Genomic DNA, 13220 nt, shown 5'->3' on the forward strand with positions numbered 1-13220 from the left:
GAAGAAATACGTATCCCATAAAACGTCACCAAAAAACCAAAACCATGACTTTACAATGACTGCTTTACTCACCTTGGTGGTATTTAAACTATATACAGATTATTACAGCTGTATCAATTGCATATGAATTCTTATCAATAGATAATGTTTAGAAAATGAGTGGATTTCTCATTCATAATCCAACAAAGATAATCTGTATAGATAGTAAATTTAACAAAGGCTCAGCCATCACTGTACCTAAAAGCAGTTGGCGGCACCTGGCTGGCTCTGTTGGTAGAGCATGCGACTCTTGATCTCAGGGTCATGGGTTTGAGCCCCAAGTTGGGTGTACAGATTACTTAAAAATAAAATCTTTAGGTGAAGAAATGGGCAGAAGACATGAATAGACACTTTTCCAAAGAAGACCTCCAGATGGCTAATAGATACATGAAAAGATGCTCAACATCACTCATCATCAGAGAAATACAAATCAAAATCACAATGAGATACCACCTGTCAGAAGGACTAAAATAAACAACTCGGGAAACAACAGATGTTGGTGAGGATGCAGAGAAAGGGGAACCCTCTTGCACTGTTGGTGGAAATGCAAACCGGTACAGCTGCTCTGGAAAATAGGATGGAGGTTCCTCAAAAAATTAAAAATAGAACTACCCTACGACCCACCAATTGCACTACTAGGTATTTATCCAAAAGATACAAAAATGCTGATTTGAAAGGGCACATGCATCCCAAGTTTATAGCAATACTATCAACAATTTCCAGATTATGGAAAGAGCCCAAATGTCCATCAACTAATGAATGAATAAAGAAGATGTGGTACACACACACACACACACACACACACACACTGGAATATTACTTGGCAATTAAAAATAATGAAATGTTGCCATTCGCAACAACATGGATGAACTAGAGTGCATTATGCTAAGTGAAGTAAGTCAGTCAGAGAAAGACAAATATATGATTTCACTCATATGTGGAATTTAAGAAACACAACAGATGAACATAGGGGAAGGGAAGGAAAAATAAGATAAAAACAGAGAGGGAGGCAAACCGTAAGAGAATTTTAAATACAGAGAACACACAGGGTTGCTGGAGGTGGCGGGGGGGGGGGGGGTCCTGGTCTAAATGGGTGATGGGCATTAAAGGAGGGCAATTGTTCGGATGAGCACAACACTGTGTGTTACGTGTAAGTGAGGAATCACTTGTTTCTACTCCTGAAACCAATACTACATTGTATGTTAACTAATTTGAACTTAAATAAATTTTAAAAATAAAATAAAATCTTTATATAAAATAAGATAAAAGTGGTTGGCTGAATTTTTTTAAATGAAAAGGGAAAAGAAATGAGGCATGAAATTAGGAACATACAAAGTGGATGCATGAGAAGAAATAGCTTTTCTTCATCAGTTTTATGAAAAGATAAAACACGTTGTTGCCTGAAATCAGTAGATCATAAATTAGATTCAATTAATGAAAATACTGGGAGAAAAAAAATTTTTTTAAATCGTGGTTACTAGGAGCCACTTTTGGTACAAATCTTTTCAGTACAAGTCCTTTTTTGTCTTAATAAACAACATAAAATAAACCTAATTAAATCTTTATCTCATTACTAGAGCTGTTATAATGCCTTAAGCATCCCTGGACATCAATTCTTATTAAGTTTAATAGAAGCTGTTGGGGTTTGGCTTCAATATGAATCGACCTTAGGCTATAATACAGGTTATTTTTTCTTATACTTAATCTCTGGTAAATTCATATTTTATTTCTCCTAATGACCAAATGCAGCAAAATTCTTATTGATTATGGGTTTCATACAGTTGAGTTCCACTTAATTAATATTTCATTGTATTTGAGAAAATCTATCAGCAAGTCCTAGTAAATGGAAAGATATGCTCCTATAGAAATCCAAAATTAAATATATCTTATACACTGTTGGCGAAAATCAAGAAAACCTACTCCTAGGGGTGCCTGGGTGGCTCAGTCGGTTAAAATGTCAGAATTCAGCTCAGGTCATGATCTCACAGCTTATGAGTTCGAGCCCCACGACGGGCTCTGTGCCGACAGCTCAGAGCCTGGAGTCTGCTTCAGATTCTGTATCTCCCTATCTTTCTGCCCCTTCCCCTCTCGCGCTCTCTCTCTCAAAAATAAAATAAAAACCTAAAAATAAATAAAAATAAAAGAAAACCTGCTCCTTACAATTGCAAATGTTGATCAGATAACATAGAGGGATTCTCCATGTTCACATCTAGTGAAAACTAGAAATGAGATTTAAAACCCAAGGAAAACACTAATTCCATACCACATTCCTTTGTTGGGTTATTTACACCAATAGAAAAATCAGGAAAACCATTAGTGATAAATGGAACAGTACTGTCTAAGCTAAAGATGAAATCACACACACACACAAAATGTCCTATTGTGTTTCCTATCCAAATGCACTAGTTATGCTAAACAGAGGTAAGAAGAACATGCTTTAAAAACCATCTGATGCAACTGAAATGCCATTTTTCTAAAAGTAGATGGAAGCTGAAATGAAAGAACAGGCTTAACAAGGAAATAGAAAAGGACTGATGCAAAAAAAAAAAAAAAAAAAAAAAAAAAAAAACTGAACCAAAATAGTTTTAGTGCTGACTGCATAGTAGGTTTTCAAAAATATATGTTAGCATAAGTATCAGATTCTAATATGGAGCCTATCAAATAGGCCCCCTCAAGTAAATTACTTTAAGTATATATATTTGCACATAGAAAATTCTACTTCGGGCACATTTTGTAAGCTACTATGTATTTATTTTGTCATGATAGTGGTAACTCTTTTAAATAAATTAAAATATTTGTTGCTCACTACACTGAATGATACAGAGCTGAACTTAAGTCTTAAAGCTATGCTTTTGAAGAAATTGATGTAGTTTTCCCCTAAGCACACACAAGCAACATTTCCATCTGTATAATGTTCTTTTCAGGAGAATACTATCTCTAACGCACATCCACATGGCATTTGCAAATCCTTGCAGGATAAAGAAAGTGTCACTGTTAAATTTGAAAAAATTTCCACTGGCGAATTGAACCTCAAAAAACATTTTACAGTGTTCTTTATCTTTATCGTTCTTTTAGTCTACATTGCTATTTTCTAAATAACGCAGAAGTATTTTGAAGCATGTGTGATTTTGATAGAAGAATAATTCTCCCTCCAGATACAAATGCATTTTTATGAAAAAAGGTGCATGTGCAAAAATTTAATGGTGATGCCAGTTCATTTTAGAATCTTCTTCACCAGGCTCCCTTAGACAATGAGAAAATAATTCTTCAAACATTTTTCATTAAAAAAGAGAACACAGAAGATTAATATTCTATATTCTTTTCCCGCCATCAACTCTGAGTTTGGAAGTGCTTTCACGGAAAGTAGCTAGTTGTTTATAATGTTGGTTCTGATCCCAAAATAATTTTCTCAACACCGTAATTTCTTTTTCTTTTTTTTTTTTTTTTTAATTTTTTTTTTCAACGTTTTTTATTTATTTTTGGGACAGAGAGAGACATAGCATGAACGGGGGAGGGGCAGAGAGAGAGGGAGACACAGAATCGGAAACAGGCTCCAGGCTCCGAGCCATCAGCCCAGAGCCTGACGCGGGGCTCGAACTCACGGACCGCGAGATCGTGACCTGGCTGAAGTCGGACGCTTAACCGACTGCGCCACCCAGGCGCCCCTCAACACCGTAATTTCTATGACAAATAATTTTTATTAGTATGGCTGGCCCATCAAGATACTACAAAAGTCCGAAAATTCATGTTGAGGTCTTATTATGTTAACACCTCATTTATTGGAACCATCAGGCAAGGAAGGGGATCAATAAAAATGAGATTTCAAAAAGCAGAAACTCTTACACATTAATATTTGTCTCTCTTAATCAGTCAGGACAGAAATCTTCCTGGAATGCTTTTTCAAACGTTGTTGCCCCCTTAGACATAGAACAGAATAGAATACATAGAATAGTACAAACAAAATCATGCCTTTTTTGGGTAATTCTGGCTCATGATTAGAAACACCAGTCATGCTTTGAGGGATATATTGGGCACGTGGTTAAATTTTTGTTGCTGATTCATCAGGGTGCCCAGGAACTGTGCAGTGGTGCTCTGGTCAGTGTTTATGTTCCAACCAATAAGGCAGAACTCAAGTCAGTATTTTATTTTATTAAATTTTTGTTTAATGTTTATTTTATTTGGGGGGGGGCGCTAAAGAGAGGAAGATACCAGATCCGAAGCAGGCTCCAGGCTCTGGGCTGTCAGCACAGAGCCCCACGTGGGGGCTCTAATCACGAGGTCATGACCTGAGCCGAAGTCAGTGCTTAACCGACTGAGCCACCCAGGGGCCTCTCCAGTAAGTATTTTAAGAAGCAGATGCGTACTGTTGGCCCATCCCATGGTCGTTTTGTGCTAGGTGCTTGCTAACGCACACCACATGTTCAGATCTCCTGACGTGCGCAATGTAAAGGGATGTACAAGAGCCTGGTTGGACTGAGGTTGATCAGCAAGAGGGAGGTTTAGATTTTCCAGCGGGTCAACAAGGAGAAAGCATAGTCTGGATTCCTAGGGAGAGACAGAGCCTTCCTTAGGTCTAAAATACGACTAAACGGCATGCCAAAGATTAGGAAATATAAGGGAACTGGTTAGTGCTGCTTCTGTTTATTTATCTTAGTAAAAGCTCTGGAGAGTTAGTCACTGAACACATGATGATTTCTGGAGATAATTACAGTAGGTTATAAAGGCCGTTTGTTGGTGAATTTCTAAACCCAACTTAACTGCTTGTGTATTTTATGTAAGGGAATTTCTGAATAAAAATGGAGAATAATCGTACATGTGAAAGTTAATTAACCCACTTACTTATTGCTACTAAGGAAGCTTTCTTGTTGGGCACAGTATTAATATGTTGCCACTTAATGACAAAGATAAACTGTAATGTAAATATAATAATGAGGAAATTGTACCAACTTGGTCCATAAAGTGGATCTACCCTGGGACCCTGGTCTGAGCTGCACTTTGTATAGCATCCAGTCCCACCAGTGTCCTGCTTTCTGTGCCAGACTGGCTTGCACACTCCTCCGTGTCATTTTCAGCAAGTTTTCCCCTGTGCTTAACCCTGAAAGTGACTATATCATCACTGCCCTGGAAATAATGAATGTGAAACAATACAGAAAGATGAGAGGCTAAAAACCACCCACACTGAGGCCAAAACAATAATTCCAATGTTAATTCATCGTTGCTCTGAAGGACTTTGTATTTGTCAATTTGTCTTGGCTGCATAGAATTCCTGAGCATTGCCAAAACCAGTTATCAGCATAAGACTGAAACTCACCATTAAATTTTGGCCCCTAGACAGTATGCTGCCAAAGCTGTTACTGGTGGACTAAAGAAATACCCATGTAAATCACAAGGCTGGCCAGCAGCTCTGTTGTATGCTTTGTTTCTTGTAGCTTTTAAGCTACACATCAAGCATTTTAAAAGCACTTATCCCTCAGCATGGGATAATGTGTGAGCCAGTCATGTAATTTGCTGTAAAATTCTGGCCATGTAAAAGGAGCAGAAAGTAAAGTCAAAGTTGGTGTCTCATTTCCAAGTATAGATGAAAGTGAACTTACTTGGCTTTTGGTGTGAAAAGACTCAAAGGACTATAGACTCCATGTAAGAGACACCTTCACATCAATCTCCAGTGTCTTGAATGTCATTTAAAGATGAGTATGTGGGTGCCTGGATGGCTCAATTGTTAAACATCCGACTCTTGACTTTGGCTCAGCTCATGATCTTGCAGTTCATGCGATAGAGCCCCACGTCTGGCTCTGTGCTGACAGTGCAGAGCCAGCTTGGGATTCTCTGTCTCCCTCTCTCTCTGCCCCTCCCTTTGCTCATGCTCTCTCTCAAAATAAATAAACTTAAAAAAATTTACAGATGAGTATGTACCATTTGTGAAAAACAGAATAAAGCACGTAATTTCAGTTGAATTGAAATTATAAGAGCAAATGTGCACAGTAGTTACTGTGTGCCTGGCACTAATCTTACCTTTTTCACATACATCAATGCATTTACTGCTTGTAGCAATCCTGTGATGCAGGTCCATTACTGTCCCCATTTTCCAGATATGGAAAGTGAGATAGAGAAAGATTAAGTAACTTGGTCCAGGCTCACACAGTGAGTGAGAAGAGCAGAGATCAAATTCAGGCATGCTCCAGAATACGTGCTGCCCATCTCTACTCTGTACTGTCTCCAGTGGGCACAAAAATGCAGAAACATAACCTAAGATTTATAGGCATATTACTAGGGATTTGGGCAGATAATGAATCCAAGTACTTCCTAAAAAAAAATGTAAAGATTGGGGTGCCTGGCATGGCACTCAGTCAGTAGAGCATGCAACTCTTGATCTCAGGGTTATGAGTTCAAGCCCCACATTGGGCATAGAGGTTACTAAATAAATAAATAAATAAATAAATAAATAAATGTAAAAAAGATTATTCACAGTTCTACTAAGATGTGATTTATGGAGGTACCAATCAATATCAGCAACAGGCTCTACTTACGTTTTATTTACCAGTGAAACGTGTACTTGCATTGTATGCATAAAGTTGAAGTCAAGTACGTGGGCATCTGAGATTTAACTTCACTGGACCTTCTTATTGGATGGGCTCAAAGTGGAGGGGACAATGCCCTGGAAGTGATATGCATATCAGATGAGTGGACGAATTAGATCCAGCACGGAACACTACTCAGGGTTTCAGCATTCCCCAATACGTCTGTCCATCTCCCTGTCACACAGTAGTGGAACTCTGGATCAGCTGTGTGCTTTATGGTGAGCGCCTCAAGGACGTGTCGTATTCATCTTGTCACTGGCTCAATACCTCGCATATACTAAGTTCTCAACAAATACTTGCTAAACTAATGGAAGTGGTGAGCACCTGCTCTGTGGAAGACATTGTGCTACCTGGTGGTCCACACGCAGGGTGGCACGGAACAGTGCCCAGTACACGCTGGGACCAAAAAGGGAGGCAAAGCCAAGAACAGAGCGGGTGAGTGTGGGCCTTCATATAAGAAATCAACTTTCTCCTTAAAGCTGATAGAGTAAGTGGGAGTCCGAAGCTGTCTCAATTCATTGCTTCTCTTTAAAACTAGATCAACAACCCCCTCAATTTAGCTCTTATTTTGACATTCTTTATAGAAAAATGTCTAGGTTCCTTACCTTAATATTAAAACTTATTTGAATACTTGCTCAGGGTTATATCGTCAGCACCTAGAAACACGGCTGACTCATGTAGTGTGTTCAATAAGGGTATGCTGAATGAACAACCAATGCAGAGAGAGAGAGACAGAGAGACAGAGAGACAGAGAGGCAGAGAGGAGAGGAGGAGAGGAGAGGAGAGGAGAGGAGAGGAGAGGAGAGGAGAGGAGAGGAGAAGAGAAGAGAAGAGAAGAGAAGAGAAGAGAAGAGAGGGGAGGGGAGAGGGGAGGGGAGAGGGGAGAGGGGAGAGGGGAGAGAAGAGAAGAGAAGAGAAGAGAAGAGGAAAGGAAAGGGAAAGGAAAAGAAAGAAAAGGAAATGAAAAAACGGAACTGCAAGTGGGATGGAAAGTTGAAACAGAAAAGTCTTGTGAGGTCAAATACCAGAAAAACCAACCGGGGATTTAAAATGTGCTGTGAGAGCTGCACGCATTCAGCACAGTTTATGGTAAAATTTCCTAAACAAAAGATTCCTATAAAAGGATCAGGCACCACCACTATTAAATAATAGTATATCTCACCATAATATAACTTTCAAAAGTCTGGTTGCTGTTACCGACAGTAGTGTGCAGGGCAGACTTATCCCGCACAAGGGTACTGTAAATTGAATGATGCTTTCTCCCCTCCACTTCTAAGAGTTTACAGTTCTCGAATTTGGAAAGTCTGCAGCTTTTGGACATTCCAGATGTTTACCTCAGTCCAGCAGCACTGTCTTTATCCAGTACTCAGTCTTAGGTCACTAATGCATTGTGAAAGAGACAGACAGCAAACCCAAGTTCCCAATGAAACCTTTTTTATATTTCCACAATATAACCACAGAGATTTTAAGCACAGACTGTGGAGTCAGTGGGTTAAGTTCAAGTCTTGACGCTGCTGTTTACTAGCAGAATGTCTTCAGACATGCTACTAATCTCTCTGAGCCTCAGGTTCCCCATCTGTAAAAAGGAGATAAATAATAACACCAACACCATAGGGTTGCAGTGAGGATTAGATGAGAGAGTGTGTGCAACGTGCTTATCGCAGTCCTTAACACGGAGTAAGTAACTGTTGCCATTAGAAAGGAGTACAGGGCACCTGGCTGGCTCAGTTGGAAGAGCATGTGACTCTTGATCTCGGGGTTGTGTGTTTGAGCCCCACACTGGCCGTAGAGGTTATTTAAACAAACTTTTTTAAAAAGCACAAAATTATATTACTTCTTCCTATCACTTCTTTTTTAAAAAAATGTTTACTTATCTCACTTTGAGGGAGGGAGGGAGGGAGGGAGAGAGAGGAGGAGAGAATGAGTGGGGGAGGGGCAGAGAGAAAGAGAGATGAGAATCCCAAGCAAGCTCTGCACTGTTAGCACAGACCCCGACTCGGGGCTTGAACTCATGAACTGGGAGGTCATGACCTGAGCCAAAATCAAGAGTCACACATTTAACCAACTGAACTACCCAGGCGCCCCTTCCTATCACTTCTAAATATGACCTTAACATTCCTTTCCTTTCCTTTCCTTTCCTTTCCTTTCCTTTCCTTTCCTTTCCTTTCCTTTCCTTTCCTGTACATTGTTCTATAGTTAGGCCTATTCTGGTACTAAAAACTGGTTATAATCAATATTAAATTTGAATAAAAAGGTATGATCGATTGATTTTAGGCCAGATATTACATGGAAAGGTACAATTGCAAAAGATCCACAGCCACTGCATATCTATAATACAACTGCACTCTACTATAGAACTCAGGTTTAAATATCAGTCAAAACTGTCCCTGTGTGTGTTTGTGTGTGTGTGTCAGAGGAAAGGCACTTAGCACTTAGGATGCCCTATTATAAACTAATAAATATGTAGTCTGTAAATATGCTTTCCAAACCAGAAGAAGACATGTCTGATATACTTTATTACCAAAGCAATTTTCCGAAGTTATAGGTATAGTGATCACCTGGTCAAAGACTGCTTTGGAAGGATGCCAGGGTCGACATGCTGTAGAAAGCTAATTGCAAAAGTCACACACAACCCGGATACCTGATTTCTGCCCATGCATTTTTGTAGATTTGCTTTTTTTTTCCACGTGAATTTGTGTAGCTTGTGGACTGGAGTCAGATAAATTGGCCTCCTTCCCCCTTTTTGCTAACCGTTCTACACATACAAGGCTGCAGTTTTCAATGCAAATACTGGGAGAATCGAATTCTTGCCAAGAGAAGAGGTTACAGAACCTCTGAATGTCAATATGCGTATTAAGGAGCATGAATGCTGTACCGGGAACTGAGGCCAAATGGAAGCTAACCTGTTGAGACGAGAGGGAGCTGCAATGATGAACAAACAAGAGAAATCAAATGGAATTCACATCTGAAGACGTGAATACCCCTCAAAGACAGTAAGTCCGACAAAACCAGACTCCCCTGACAGTTTTCTACATTATTTTGATTTTAATTATTCCAATATTAATTATTAATAATTTTAGTTATTTGAACTTCACTGTGCCAACCTCAGTTACAAAATACGAGTTCACTGTGCAAAAGGACTCTGAGAATGTGTTATCACTGATACTAGTGAAACCCAAAAAGGATCCATTTGCAAATTCCATTTCTTTACTGAATCCAGTAAGTAACTGTAATAATAATAAACCAGAGAGCAGACCCTGGAGGAGGAACTGAGGTACCAAAGAGGTGTAGTTAATTGGTAACATGGAACAAACTTTTGAAGAGGTATCAGACTAAATTAATTCGTTGAGAGGCATAGAGTTCACAACTTTGATTACAAAGCTGTTTGATTCCCTCAACACAATAGCCTTAATTTAAACCGGCCATATGAACTTGCCTTCTTGTGCAATCCTTCCAATTATCAAGCAAAGAGTTAGAGAATGTTGATCACAGATTGAATAAGCTCCTTTATGCTATTATTTTAAGTTTGGATCTGCTGGGTGTTTTTACTTGAACAAAGTAAAAATACATCCCCAATAACTTAAATGTAAAACCATTTAGTTTGCTTCTCTATTTAGGGTACTATAGATATCTATTTTCTCCAGGCTCAAATGGTAAGGAAGACATTTAAAGTAGAAATCATTAACCGGAAATTAAAGGCAAAAATTTCACAGTTATTTTAGAAATCTATTTAACAAACATTTTTCCTGGGGATGAGGGTCTTTTAATCTAAGTCACTGTTGATTTTGTGCAGTATACTCTGCTGGTAGGAAGATGTTATGACACTATTTTGATTCCTGTTGATGGAATAGTCTTAAATTCTTATCAACAAGTAATATTTGCCCAGTAACTTGAAATGCAGCATAAAAAAACAAAAGCTAAAATTATAATCTTATATATATGTATATATACATGTCCTATCACATATATATGCCTAGATATTTGGGGGGGGGATAGGGAATATAACTGTAATGCAATTTAATCCTCAGAATGTGGTATTCATTGTAACCATCAATTCCCAGGCATTCCACCTAAGAATCCCTTCTGCCCCCCCCCCCCCACTTTTTTTTTTAATCTGGAATATGTGGCAAACTAAACACAGACTGGGAAATGCTGGTGTAGATCATTAGTACCTTTACAATAACTTCAAATATTTTAAGTTTTTCAACATGTCGTCAAATTTGCATCATTTTCTTCTTTCGAATAAAAAGCATTTTTCAGAACCTCCAAGCAACAAGCCTTTCTCTTTGACTAGAATCAACATTAACCCAGACATTAAATACAAGCTTGCATTCAAGATATTTTGTACCAATAACTGTCAGCTTCTGAGAAAGGAAGAATAAGATGTGTTCTAAAAGAGAAAATGGGGATGGTGATTACAAGAAGGGGAACTGAATCTGGACCCGAGGCTTATTTTTTTAGTTACACATTAAAACAGAAAATCTACAAAACACTGAAGTTGCCACATGCAACACAGGGAAGGTGCTGCCCGTGTTGAAATTTCTAACGTTACGAAGGACTGACCCGGGATCCTAGTCTAAAGGTACATCATAAAGTAAAAGTACATCCTTGGCAGTTACATTCGCATCTTCATTATTCTTTAGAGCTTTCCTCACCTTGTCTTTCATTTGCCTGGAGCCTGACCTATAGAAAGATGTCAGTCACATTTACAGAAATTCAGTAGCAAGGACAGGTCTCTAAAGAAAGCCATTGAAAAACAATCTTACCTATTCCTTTGGCTGAATTCCACTATCTTGGTGTTGTTTTGTTCAAACCTACCCCAGTTCTTTTGTGACAAGCTTAATCCTATACCTTAAGGGCAAAAAGAATAAAGAGGAGAGTTCTTCAGGGTTTACTTACTCAGACTGCACAAGTACTACTGGGCATATTACCACAGACGCTGTGCCAGCAGGGGAGACACTCCGTACATATTTGGTGATTTACACACACTTCTCATGTTCTACGTTTGGTGAGTGAAAGGAGGATCCAAGATCACATTCTGCTTCACCTGAGTGTCCTTGTCAGTCGGTGAGCATTACTTATGACACTCCTACCTTAAAAACACAACAAAATTCTTACTTCCCTCGATCTTATTTCTTTGTGAAATTCCAACATTCCTCTTCTTAGTCCTCAAAGAGAGTCCTCCTCTGCTCTTCTCCTTAGGCTGCCTCGTCCGCTCCTAGGGGTAAATGACGGACTCCCAAGGTCTTGCTCTGTTATTTTCTCTACATTCTGGACAAGTTTAATCCAACTTCATTCTAGGGTTCATGCTCTTTCACTCGACATCATTTTCCTGACCCCTCACTCTTCATTCTCTGGTATCTCCCGTCCCACTGCAGCACCATCGACCAGAGAGCCACACCAGTTTTTCTGTTCTATCCAAGTGAGTAAGAGATTAATGTTGGCTTGACTTATAAGGAAATAAATGCCTTCGCTGATGGAAGAGGCAGGCCACAGGACACGAGACGGTCCTCAAATGATGAAGGGAAACGTGACTAGACAAAGAAGAAATTATTGTGTGCCGGGGGTAGGGCTGTCTTGAAAAGCGAGTGAAGAACTGAAGGTGTAATTTTTAGCTTGGTAACTTTCAGGTGGCAAGGAGAGCACTTGTATTTCATAGTTACAGGAAATTTTGCCAGAACAAAATGAAAGCACCTAGCAGAGCATCTGGCATACAGTAATTGTTCGATAAATGTCAGCTGACTCTAAATAAACACCCTATTATAGGACGTTTTTATTGGGTGTGAAAGTGGGGGTTCAAATTTTATTCCTGGATATAAACTCCTGCCCAGGAATATTAAGACTGATTTAAAAGTATAAGACGTTCCTGGAGGCGGTGGTAGTAAATGCTGCCCCTCGAGAACTCCAAGAGCCCGTGTCACCCGGTCTGGACCTACCAGCACAAGGAAGCGTCAAGGGAAGTCACAGGCCTCTGACGTCCCACCTCGTTACCTTCTGTGCCACACTACTCACACCAAGCAAATTGGAAAGGAAGCCTTAATGACACAGAAGAAAGCCATGGGTGTCGACTGTATTTTCTGCCTTCCTATTTCCTAAGTCTGCTCTGCTTTGGGAAACCTAACTCATTTTCACTTAGAAACCAACCAGCCTCGCGTTCCGAAAGGGTTTTGTTTCATTTGAATCGTTACCCATCACGAGGAACAGGACGAGCCGGAGCTCTGACATCACCGGGCTTTTGCTTTCCTTACGCCTAACCACCGCAGGCTTCACTTCTCACTTAGGAAAACCTCTGCCAACAGCAATACCAACGTCTGAATTTTCTTTTGGCCAGTAGGGTTCCCCCCAGATGAGGAATATGGTATAAGGGATTATCCTAGCCAAAGACAAGCAAATCTATCGTTTCTCTTCCCTTCCGCCTTCCTTCCTCATTCTAGAAGACACTTTGCCCTCACAGTCTCAGTGCCTTCTGGGGGGATCTTTTGTTCACAATCAACAAAATGAATTCTCCCGTTGAAGGTCTTGAGCTCTGTGTATACCTTAAAGTTTAAAGTGTAATTTGGCAGATGTGGCCCGCGAGGGATCATAATATCTCACCGACAGACT

The 13220-nt window shown here is 39.6% G+C and overlaps 1 protein-coding gene across 9 annotated transcripts in view; it reads right to left on the reverse strand.

Moving 5' to 3' along the window:
• Positions 1-13220, reverse strand: part of MBNL3 (muscleblind like splicing regulator 3) — a 113274-nt gene that overhangs the window by 87748 nt on the left and 12306 nt on the right. Inside the window, exon 1 of one of the 9 annotated variants that reach the window (XM_058713048.1) lies at positions 6567-6800. The exons of the other annotated variants lie outside the window; for them this stretch is intronic. The gene's annotated coding sequence lies outside the window, so the exon portion shown is untranslated. Of the gene's footprint in view, positions 1-6566; positions 6801-13220 lie in introns of those variants that run through there. 9 annotated transcript variants of the gene reach the window in all.

This window comes from Neofelis nebulosa, chromosome X (assembly GCF_028018385.1).
Source record: "Neofelis nebulosa isolate mNeoNeb1 chromosome X, mNeoNeb1.pri, whole genome shotgun sequence".
Classification (NCBI taxonomy): domain Eukaryota; kingdom Metazoa; phylum Chordata; class Mammalia; order Carnivora; family Felidae; genus Neofelis; species Neofelis nebulosa.